Source organism: Lycium ferocissimum, chromosome 12 (genome assembly GCF_029784015.1).
Source record: "Lycium ferocissimum isolate CSIRO_LF1 chromosome 12, AGI_CSIRO_Lferr_CH_V1, whole genome shotgun sequence".
NCBI lineage: Eukaryota > Viridiplantae > Streptophyta > Magnoliopsida > Solanales > Solanaceae > Lycium > Lycium ferocissimum.
Genome location: NC_081353.1, coordinates 36,676,890 through 36,688,173, shown reverse-complemented (window position 1 = coordinate 36,688,173; position 11,284 = coordinate 36,676,890). Strand labels below are relative to the sequence as shown.

Here is an 11,284-nt window from a genome sequence, read left to right as displayed (position 1 = left end):
GTAGAACAAAACCAAACCATCTCAAGCAACGAAATCTCACTTCATCATCTATGCTTGCTACTTGTACTCATTTCTAATCCTACATCATGTAACAACATATCCATCTTAGAATTGCATGTCAAAACATATACATAAAGAAAAGATACCAGATATGAGATACTCAAGAGTGTGGCCCAATGGTCAATGAAGTGGATTGAGAATCTTAAGCTTTCAAAATCCATTGCCAACACTAGATAACTTATTTCTTCTCATTTGTCCAAGCCTTAGTAGAAAGAGTCACCAACCCTTATTGTTGGAGGGAGGTAGCAAGTGTCACATGCAATTAGTCGAGATACGCGCATGCCGGCCTTGACACTACGGTTACCAAAAAAAAGTACTCAGTACTACTGGCATTTTGCCAAATGCAACTCCTTCCACGAAGATGTACTAATGTATTTCAACCAAATGACAAACATAATCACAATTTGTTCTTTAAGGAATGTAGAAACCATTGCTACCATGAAAACTAGAGCATGAAGTGGCTATGGAGATATTCAAATGAAGATGATACTTTATGGAAGAATGTTACTAAAGGCAAATATGGAGAAGATGATTCTTGGAAGACAAAGGTGGTGAACACAGTTTATGGGCTCAGTGTATGGAGATCTATTAGGAACCCATGGCAAGCCTTCAGCTATAGAACAAAATTCAAAGTTGGAAATGGGGAAAAAAAAATCTCTTTTTGGGAGAATAACTGGCTTGGAATTGGCTCCCTAAAATTTCTCTTCCTTGAGGTGTACATCCAAAATCAGCAGCAAGGAGCCAACTTAGTGAAGTTTGGAGCAATCATCACAGCCAGTTCGTTGGTTTACAATTTCAACACAAACATTCAATAAAAGATTAAACAAGTAAATCATTCGTTATATATACTAGAACTCATAAGTACTTCAAATTACATCATAAAATGTATTAAAACTTTGAGTTGTATTTTACATCCATTCAATGCAACAGGGGCATTAACTACAATAAATCCTAAATAATGTTCAATGACCACTCTGCATGAATTTGTGGTGTTGCTTCCATTTTGTGACCCTTTTTGGGTTGTTAGGCGATGAGACGTACTTCTTATATCCCGTGCCTACAAAATAAAATGAATCAAGCCACAAGTGATCAAAATTCAATCATGATGGATACAAAAGAGAGCTCTCTATTAAGCCTAGTCATATGCACTACTTCAGTGCCTTGGAGGTTTGCCCAACAAAGAAGGATTTTTTCATATGGGATCCCATCTACAAAAAGGCAAATGCTTTTTTCTAAATTAACAGCAAATCATGCTAAAAGACTAGAAACATCAGTAGTTTCATGTCGTGAACTTTCATCTCTTGACAAAGCAATAGCAAATGTGCAAGGTAATCTGGGACAATAATAAAATGTAGATACATAGGTCTGTGATGGTACCTGAGTTATAAGAGCATAAAGAGGAAGGGGGATATAACCGCATACGAATAAGACTCCTACCCAGTAATATAAATGGCAAATTGGATTAACAAGAGCAAACTGGATTCGCTAAGCTTAGGAACTAAGATAGTAAATGCACCAAAGTTGAGTTTCTGCTAGCAAGAATGAAGAAACATACCCTACAACTATTTTTGCAATGACCATCTCAAACGCCTCGTGGAAGCATGATTTCACCCCATACTCATACTACAGAAAAAGTAGAATCCTCATATCAACCATATTTTATGGCACAAACAAAAACAAAAAGACAATCTAGCGATATCAGGATTTGATCTTTGACATAGGAGAAGAATTATTACCCATATCCATTGAAAATATGTTATCTGGAATGCATTCTGCAAAGTCAAAAGATTAGATTAGCACAAAAAAGAAAGTTTATTCAAGGGAGTACATAGAGATTAAGACAAGTTTATTCAAGGGAGTACATAGAGATTAAGACCTGAAAAGCAAGCTACTTCGTGCCCCATTTTATTTTTCAAAGTACATCGCAACAATTCAAAAGAAAAATCACAAAAAATGACAAAACAGTACGTGCAATAGCCTTAGATCATGATATCATAGTCCTCACATATATGTTCAAGAGACATGAAAGGAAAGCTGAGAAGGAACAAAATTGACATGCTTTAAATATTTCTATATTGCCAAAAGAAAGTATTTTGTTTTAATCTTTTCTACGAAAACCTCCTCTCACAATTCTTTATTTCCTAAATAGATTGGGTATTCTGGTTTATTTCTTGTACCAATATCACCCTCTAAACACCATTTTACCAAACCCAAATCAAAAGTAACACGGTACCAGAACATGCACCAAGACATCTATTTCAGAATATACCCTACAAAGAAAGAAGAAATACTAAAATTGGAGACAAAATAAAATCAAATATGAACTGCAACAGGTACATGTCACTGGAAGAGAAGAACTCAAAGCTTGCGCAAGGAGGTGATGAAACTGGGAAAGAGAAAAACAGAAACTTAAATCACCGAATGTGAGAATGAGACAGAAATTGAGAGTGGAAAGAAGCCAAAAAAAAAAAAAAAAAAAAAAAAAAAAAAAAAAAAAAAATAGGAGTGACCAAATAGAGCCGGGGTAATCCTAAGAAGAAGATCATTAGAACTGCTACGTCATGAATGAAGCCAGTTGTCCAACCTCTATAAACACGTGTAACCTAGAAGATAAATCAAAGGGCTGTAAGTGGGAACGAAAATGCCCATATTAAATGATGCTGTCGTTAAATGGGCCCTTGTTGGCACACCCCATGGCACAATTTACATTGCTTTTCGTACAAGTAACTTGTGCGGTGTTTGTACACACCAACTGTCGCTTCTAAATTAGAGTAAAATGAGAGCAGTAAATCAACTCAGCAGAACCCATATCATTTTTCTTTGTCAATTCCTTTCTGTGCTATTGCCCTTAACCTCAACTCTAGCCCACATTGTAGCTTCTAAACATAAAGGAGAGACTAAAATCGGCTTTTGTAGATGATATTACCAATCATCAACAATTTTCCTTTTCTGGCACAAAAAGAAGAAAGAAAGAAAAGAATCAAAGCAAACCAGAAACTCCTTGCAAAAAAAGGGATCACATAAGCTTGCAGCAGCTGTAACTATTCTTTAACTGCTTCATTCAACTAAAATCATAATAAAATTCATGAAAAAATCAAACCTCACAAGCATCTTCACCAATCTCCTAACTTCACTTGATTGATGCTTCCTCAGTCGATTCACATGCCGTCCATTATCAGTTTCCTAACAAAAAATTCAATGCTAACAATACCTTAATGGAACAAACAACAATAAATAAAGGCACCATAAATAAATGTAAAACAAAACAAAATGCCAAAACACACACCTTGAGGCTTGGAATGTAATATCCATAGCTGCTACACTATGAAACAACTCAGCCATATCCTCATCGGACTGATTAATAGATAATATTTTCATAAGTTAAATAAAGTATCATCAGCTCATCAATTCAATCATAAGCTCTTGAAAGAAAAAGAAAAAAAAGTATATATATACCAGTTTTGGATCTTCAAGTTGTTCTTTGATGGAAAGAATTTAAGTTTGTTCATCAGCAAATAATTTCACCACAGTATATCCGTCGACCAGGTAACTCCGGCGATCAGGTAACGCCGGTCACTTTTCCGGCCAGATTTACTTTTTCTCCTCCCCTTTTCTTCATCTCCTATTCTTCTTCTCTTCTCCTTTTTTTCCCCTTTTCTCTCCTTTTTTTCCCTAGCTGCTGTTGGCGCTGTAAGAACGCAGTCGCGCCATCGCCGGAGAATTTTCCGGCACCATTTTCCGGCAGCCCCCTCTTTTTCCCTACTGTTTTCTTTTTTTCCTTTCTCTTTTCCATCTCCTTTTTTTCCTCTTCTCTTTCCCCCCCTCTTCTCTTCTTCTGTTTCAGGTATTTGGGAACAGAATTTCAACAGTGAACAGTAACTCCGACGTGAACAGTATTTTCCGGCGGCGACCAGGTTTAGTTCAACTGGAGTTGGTACCTCCGGTTGCTATATCCATTATTTGTCCACACATTTGTAGTAAAATTTTGCTATTTAGACTTTTGAATTTATTAGTTAATACTCTTACTTGTGGCTTGGCTTAGTGATGGTAGACTAGGGTCATGTTCTCGTTTGGGGACGGGGCGAGGTTAGGAGGGGTAGCGTCTAGGTTGAGAGTAGGTTCTTGGAATATTGGGACGTTAACGGGGAAGTCCATAGAGCTAGTTAAGATTCTTAAGAAGAGGAGGATTAATATAGCTTGTATCCAAGAGACCAAATGGGTAGGTACTAAAGCTAAGGAGGTAGACGGGTATAAGCTGTGGTTCTCTGGTAGGTCGAAGTATAGAAATGGGGTGGGCATTTTAGTGGATAGCGAATTAAGGGATCAGGTGGTAGAGGTTAGGAGGGCCACTGATAGGTCGTTGAAGGATTCACTTTGAACATTATTAGTGCATATGCGCGCGTGCGGGCACGTTTTGGGAGGATGAAAATCCTAGTATTCGTGGGAGGATTGGACACATCGGGCCTATAAGCTCTTGAAAGAAAAAGACTTTTGGATTTTGCAAAAAAAAAATATATATATATATACCAGTTTTGGATCTTCAAGTTGTTCTTTGATGGAAAGAATTTAAGTTTGTTCATCAGCAAATAATTTCACCACAGTATATCGGAAGAAAGACAATAAAAGAAACTTTTAGAGTTGACAACATTCTTGTACGAAGTGGAGGTTACTATGGACGAAAGAAGAATCTAAAGGTAAGCTAAAGGGCAATAGAAAGTAGATCTTGAGATATACATCCCATATGATTCTAAAAAGATGAAAAAGGACCTTCTTAGTTAAATGAGAATTTGTCTATTTGATTTCACTAAAGAAGAAAAGATTGGTGGAGCGAGCACACATGGTATTCCTCGACCTAGAAAAGAAGACAACCAACAAAGTGGACAGTGAGAGGAGACTCGGACCACTTTCAGGTGAAAATATTAGTAACACAAAGGAAATCTGATGTCCAACATACTTTTGGAGACATACTTTGAGGCCTCTTAATCAGTGATGACCAATTCCTTTCCTGTAACATTCTGTAGAATTTCAAGAAGAAGAGAAAGTATTCTTTGTATTTCTTGATAATTTTTGGGGGGAGGTAATTAGACACGACATGGCACAATTACGGCTTACCGAGGACATGACCTTAGATAGGAGGAGTTTGGAGGACCCAATTAGGGTAGAAGGCTAGTAGATTATACCGAGGACACGACTTATTAGTAATTCCTATAACTTATGCTCCAATTTAATTATCTACTATTTCCGTGCTTTCATTACCTCGGAATTGCATTATTTTATTTTATATTATTGCTTTTACATGTCGCTTGAATTTCTTAGCATTATCTGACTTGTTTATGCTTTTATGCTTTTCTTGAGCCGAGGGTCTTTCGGAAACATTACATAGTAAGGTCTCACATCTATCCCCAGATCTACGATGTGGGATTATCCGGGTTGTTGTTGTTGTTGTATATCGGAAGAAAGACAATAAAAGAAACTTTTAGAGTTGACAACATTCCATAGGTTACTATGGACGAAAGAAGAATCTAAAGGTAAGCTAAAGGGCAATAGATAGTAGATCTTGAGATACACATCCCATATGATTCTAAAAAGATGAAAAAGGACCTTCTTAGTCAAGTGAAATTTATTTGATTTCACTAAAGAGAGTACGCAAAGAAGACAACAAACAAAGTAAGGAAAATATTAGTAACACAAAGGAAATCTGATGTCCAACATACTTTCACAGGCCTCTTAATCAGTGATGACCAATTCCTTTCCTGTAACATTCACATTTTATGGGCTCACATTTTATGAAGAATTCTTTTCCTCTAAAGTTTCCCAATTCCAATAAATCTAGCATATATGAAACGACTGATTACTCAAGTGTAACAAAACCTGAAAATCTAACAGAGAAAGACACAATGATACTAAATTTAATTCCAGTAAATTAAACATATATGAAAGTTTTTATTTGAATCAATGAATCACAGATTACAGTCAATTCATGCAGCCAAGTTTGCAATGCATAATCAAAAGCAAAGAAAGACTGCAATTGATGGAATACGGGGATAAACAGCGGAAGTAAATAGTCACAATCAAACTTGCATGTAATATAGACAACACGTAATCATAGATTTTAATCAAACATAAAATCGATACTTATCTCTTGAAGCGTGACCGTGAAGTCACAACGCTGAAGCAAAACAACCACCTCACCGACAGAGCAAATCAAGCACAATAAATCCAGAAAAATCAAAGTAAATCACCTAAATTTCAGTAAAATAACCGTTGATATTTAATTAAATCACTAATTATCCATTTTCAGCAAATTCTACACTAAAATGAGGAAAACTTATAGATAATCTTATTAATAAGAGAAACATACTTCACGATTGTTAAGATTTGAGAATGAGAAACCCTAGTTTTCCTGGATCTCCATTGATGAATGAAGTTGAGCGTGAGTTGCAGAATTGAGAGAATGAAATGAGTGAAGAAAATATCTAACTGTTCCTGCTTAAATACAGCTGTCAACACTGAAGAAAACTAACACTAAACGCCGACTAACCTCCTAATTAGACTCTGACGTTTACTCCGGGAGAGAGGCAGATTGGGGAAGGAGTGTAGAAGACGGATTCTAATTTGTGGGAAAAATAGTTTGGATTATAAACCAAAAAGTTTACAAAATTAAAATAAATTTAGCGGCCGTTCGGAATCCCCGTGTTATACCCAAAACCGCCGGTAAATAAATGATAAATATGGCGTTCAACAAACTGCCGTAATTTGGCGCGTACTATGACGGTTTTACAAAACCGCCATATATAAACCGCCGTAATTTCACCTTCTTCTTTTTTTGTAGCGACTACAGCTATGTTCTATCTGCCCTTTATGTGGAAGGACTGCAGAAATGAATAACCATTTGTTCGTGCATTGCAGAGTTACCACCCAACTCTGGGATATCATTTTGGCTAGAATAGGCTTGAGCTGGACAATGCCAGAGAGTTCACTGGAGATGCTATCTTGCTGGAACAGAAAAGGGGGCACAAAACTCAGAAAAGAAGATGGAGCATAACCCCTAAGGGTGGCTCAGTTGGTTGAGCATGAGGCTTTCATAATGGAGGTCTCAGGTTCGAAACTCCCAGCCTAAGACAGCAGGGGATTTGCCTTCTGGGTCGAGCTCGTCGCACGGGGCTTGCCCAGTGCGGGTTATCTCTCCTGTGTGGTTTGCGAGCTATTGCACAGGAGCTGGGTTTACCCTGTGCGCACCCGAAGGGTAGCGGCTGCGGGTTCCCATGTCATCAAAAAAAAAAAAAAAAAAGATGGAGCATAATCCCTAGATGCATATGGTCGACTATTTGGAAAGAGAGAAATCTGAAGGCAAAGGCAACTCAATCCAAAAGATAAAGCTCAGTTGCATTTTGCTATTTCATTTTTGGTGTAAACAAGATTACATAGAAGATACAGTGGCTCTGCTTCAACTTCTAAAGTCTCTATAGTTTTCCCTTTTTTCCAGTAGATATCTCCCCAGATTAGCAAATTTTTTTTTTTTTTTTTTTTTTTTTTTTGCTTTCCTCTTTCCTCTTACTCTGTATATACTGGCTTTACAGCCTCTTTTTGTGATCTAATACAAGCCGTTACCATTATCAAAAAAAAAAAAAAAAAAAAAGACAAAACACATTTGCCACAACTCTCAAGGCTAGGTCTGTCACCTTAATTTCAAGACAACCCCTTCTAACAAACTGAAAATGTACCTTTTCATAAAGCTACAAGATGTAACTACATCAAATTGAAATTCAAACACTTGAAAAAAATAAAATTTAACAGCATCTAATTACCTGATTATCGTTGATGATATTTGTTCGTGACTTCATCAGCACTACAACTACAGAAAACCAATCCAGCTGAGTTCATACTATAAAAAGGATCAATAGCCAAGTAATGGGAAGTACAGCAGTGTTAATATTACCTGAATCAGTAACAAGATCAGCAGTTAAAACAAAGCCCCTCAACACAGTAAAGAATTTGGATGTGAGCTCTGCTGACAAGTATATATATGTGAGCTGTACCTTATAGTAATGCCAGATAGAAAAGTAAAAACTCTAAACCTGGTAAAAACCCATTGGCATAGTGCCAGAAGAAACCAGTAAATGCAGAAAGCTAGTTGACAGAGAAAAGAGAACTAATCAAGTGGAGCACAGTTATAATGAATAATGTTGAGTTATTGAATAAGCAAAATTTGACAATGTACACTTCGCGTAAAGCATAATATATACAGACTGTGACGTAATGTCACATATGACCTAGGGAAATGCTCTTTCACTATCCACTATATACGTCAAAACAAAAAAAGATGGGGATTTTATCTATAATGGGAAAAAATTTGTGCCCTACAAATTTCAAAATATCCAAATCTTCATCCCCTGGATCTAGGAAAGGGCCTCCGAGTTCACTGCTTCTGGCTTCTAAATGATGCAATCCGCTGGTTTAGAGTTGCTTCAGAATAGCAGATGTGTCACCAAGGAATAGGCAAAACTTTGTATTCCCATGGGCCAACGCAATTCCAGGTAAAGAATATAGACCGAAGCAGCTCAAGCCACTGAGATAAAATTGAATGGCTTCCCTGCAGGGGTACCACCATGGCAGTTTATGTCCAGTAGGAGATCTATCTGGGACCGGACAAGAAACCTGGTCTTTGGGCAGGCCAGACTGATGTGTTCTGTAAGCCTACCAGTACCGACTGTTGGATATCTAAAGGAGCTGCACCAAGAATCCCTGACGATAAGTTCAATTCAGGAAGGCGTGTACCATTTTCAAAGTTCTTTGATGCTGGGGCTGAACTTGGGAATGAACATCAGCTCTTTTCCTCCGTTTCCATACTTCACTGTTGGTCTGATCTGTTTGTTATTAAAAGCTTAATCCCATTAAAATGGCGTGACACCTCTTGGAGTTATGTATGAAGTTCAATGTTTATCGAGAGAGAGTGCACTCAGTTTCAAAAGGGAGATCAGAGAATCGACGGATACCGATGAAGATTATGCACTTTTTAATGCTTTCCCTTGACTATCATAAAGAGTCCACAAATGAAGGCGGAAATGAAGGTTCCGCTGTTGTTAGAGATAAGCTTAATAATGATGTGGACGAGTATGAGCACGAAAACGAGGATGAGGATGATCCAGATTACAAGAAGTTTTTGGCTAATTCTAAGCCAAAAGGGAACTCATATGTGCTCAAGATCGATAGAAGCGATGGGTTTCCTCTGTGTGTAGATAACGAGAAATAAGATGGATCAGATGAAGAGTACGAACATTTAGGAGGGGGGAAACAACAAGACGCTGGGGATGAGAAGGATTCAGATAAAGTAGAAAATCAGCCATTTTCAAGAGCTGTCCTCGAAAATGACAGTGATATTGAGCCTTTTGGTCCTGTTACTCAGAAGGGAAAAGGGCTTGCGAATGGTGCATTAAAGAGGCGTCGTCAGGGTGAGGCAGCTGATGTAGATGAAGACTATGCCTTACTTCAGGAGAAATGTCAAAGCTCTTCTTGAGAGGCCTTACGATCAGAACGCCAGCTCTCAAGAATATGGACTTGCGTAATGGGTCGACAAGGCGGTTCGGAAGATCATATTTGGATCATTATTAAAGGTGAGCTAAACATCTTAAATATTTTTCTGCATTGACGCTATGTTTTGCTTTAAGTTTCAAAGTTTTGGTACTACTCCTCCTTGACTTTCTCGAACATTTGCAAATTTGTTCATCAAATGGTTGTAATCAGTCACTGAATTCCAATCCTTCCTAATGAGGACATATTATTAAGTTAGTTTTCTTTTCGATAAGCAATTATTGTGTTAATTTTCCTTTCTACCTTTCTTAACAAGTGGCTATGGTAACCTTCCAAGTTTGAAGTGGCTACTGAATAATTTATGGTAACCTTCCAAGTTTGAAGTGGCTACTGAATAAAAGGTAGAAAGGAAAATTGACACAATAATTCCTTATCGAAAAGAAAACTAACATAATAATATGTCCTCATTAGGAAGGATTGAATTCAGTGACTGATTACAACCATTTGATGAACAAATTTGCAAATGTTCGAAAAAGTCAAGGAGGAGTAGTACCAAAACTTTGAAACTTAAAGCAAAACATAGCGTCAATGCAGAAAATATTTAAGATGTTTAGCTCACCTTTAATAATGATCCAAATATGATCTTCCCAACCGCACGCAAGTCCATATTCTTCAGAGCTGGCATTCTGATCGTAAGGCCTCTCAAGAAGAGCTTTACGTTTCTCCCGAAGTAAGGCATAGTCTTCATCTACATCAGCTGCCTCACCCTTACGACGCCTCTTTAATGCACCATTCGCAAGCCCTTTTCCCTTCTGAGTAACAGGACCAAAAGGCTCAATATCATTGTCATTTTCGAGGACAGCTCTTGAAAATGGCTGATTTTCTACTTTATCGGAATCCTTCTCATCCCCAGCGTCTTGTTATTTTTCCTCTCCTAAATGTTCGCACTCTTCATCAGATCCATCTTCTTTCTCGTTATCTACACACAGAGGAAACCCATCGCTTCTATCGATTTTGAGCACATATGAGTTCCCTTTTGGCTTAGAATTAGCCAAAAACTTCTTGTAATCTGGATCATCCTCATCCTCGTTTTCGTGCTCATACTCGTCCACATCATTATTAAGCTTATCTCTAACAACAGCGGAACCTTCATTTGTGGACTCTTTATGATAGTCAAGGGAAAGCATCAAAATATGTGCATAATCTTCATCGATATTCGTCGATTCTTTGATCTCCCTTTTGACACTGAGTGCACTCTCTCTCGATAAACGTTGAACTTCATACATAACTTCAAAGCCCTCCAAGGGTTGTCGCGCCATTTTAATGGGATTAAGCTTTCAATAACAAACAGATCAGACCAACAATGATTAGAGGCAAAAGAAAAAGAACATACTCAATGTAAGTTGACTAATATTTGCCAAGCTTCTCCAACCCAAAAAGTGATTTTTTTTATTTTTTTTAAGTTGAGGTGTTTGGCCAAGCTTTTAGGAGAAGAAGAATTGTTTTTTGTGTAAAAAAAAATAGCTTCTCCCCAAACGTACTCTTTTGAAAAGCACTTTTGAGAAAATAGAGTTAGAAGCACTTTTTAGAAGTTTGATCAAACACTAATTGCAGCTCAAAAGTGCTTATTAAATTAATTAGCCAAACACAAAATGCTTTCCACCGAAAGTACTTTTTTGGAAAAACACTTTTA

The 11,284-nt window shown here is 37.4% G+C and overlaps 1 long non-coding RNA gene across 10 annotated transcripts; it reads right to left on the bottom strand.

Moving 5' to 3' along the window:
• Positions 1-885: 885 nt before the first annotated feature.
• LOC132039661 (uncharacterized) lies at positions 886-10,200 on the bottom strand. 10 transcript variants are annotated; one of them, XR_009410442.1, is made up of 6 exons: positions 8,000-10,200; positions 7,869-7,915; positions 3,161-3,414; positions 1,797-1,832; positions 1,616-1,683; positions 886-1,117 (listed from the first exon to the last, which is right to left on the bottom strand). It is a non-coding gene; the product is annotated as an uncharacterized LOC132039661 (long non-coding RNA). The 10 variants fall into 10 exon arrangements; XR_009410440.1 differs by having other exon boundaries at positions 1,797-3,414; XR_009410441.1 differs by having other exon boundaries at positions 886-1,683.
• Positions 10,201-11,284: the final 1,084 nt, after the last annotated feature.